Raw genomic sequence first — 1,116 nt, forward strand, 5'->3', positions numbered from 1 at the left:
TGCAATAAATTTCCCTCAAATACCACTTTAACTGTATCCTACAAATAATGATAAGTAATGTTTTCATTTTCGTTCAATTCTGAATGTTTTCTAATTTCTCTTGTGATTTCTTCTGTGACCCATAGGTTACTACTAAGTGTAAGGTTTTGTTTCCAAATATTGGAGAATTTTAAGATAAATTTCTGTTATTGATTTCTCGTTTAACTGCATCATAATGAATCTGTGAGCACATGTTGTATAATTTCAATTCTTTAAATTTGTTAAAATTTATTTTATGTCCCACAATGTGGTCTGTCTTTTTAAATGTTTTGCGCACATCTGAAAAGGAAGTATGTTGTCCTATTGTTGGGGAAAGTGTTAGAACACTTATAGATAAATGTTAATTAGATCCAGTTAGTTGATGAACTTTTTCAAGTATTCTGTATCTTTACTAAATATCTGTCTATTTGACCTATCAATTGTTGAGAGAGGGGTATTGCAGTCTCTAACTATTAATACAATTGTGAGCTTTATTTCTCCATTAAGTTCTGTCAGTTTCTGCTGCATGTATTTTGAATCCCTGTTATTACATAAATAAACATTTAGAATTATTATGTCCTCTTAGGAAATTGACCTCTATATCATTATGAACTGACTCTGTTTATCTCTTAAAACATTCCAAACTCTGAAATCTAGTCTGATACTAACATAACCACTTCAGTGTTCTTTTTATTAATGTTAGCCTGGTGTATCTTTTCCCATCTTTTTTTTAACCTATCTGTGTAGCAGAAAGCATATAGTTGCAGCTGGCCATGGTGGCTCACGCCTGTAATCCTAGCACTCTGGGAGGCCAAGCCGGGAGGATTGTTTGAGCTCAGGAGTTCAAGACCAGCCTGAGCAAGGGTGAGACCCCGTCTCTACTAAAAAAAAAATAGAAAGAAATTAATCGGACAACTAAAAATGTATAGAAAAAATTAGCCAGGCATGGTGGTGCATGCCTGTAGTCCCAGCTACTCAGGAGGCTGAGGCAGGCAGTAGGATTGCTTGAGGCCAGGAGTTTGAGGTTGCTGTGAGCTAGGCTAACGCCACAGCACTCACTCTAGCCAGGGCAACAGAGTGAGACTGTGTCTCAAAAAA

This window comes from Propithecus coquereli, unplaced genomic scaffold, assembly GCF_000956105.1.
Source record: "Propithecus coquereli isolate 6110/MARCELLA unplaced genomic scaffold, Pcoq_1.0 Scaffold212, whole genome shotgun sequence".
NCBI classification, from domain to species: Eukaryota; Metazoa; Chordata; class Mammalia; order Primates; family Indriidae; genus Propithecus; species Propithecus coquereli.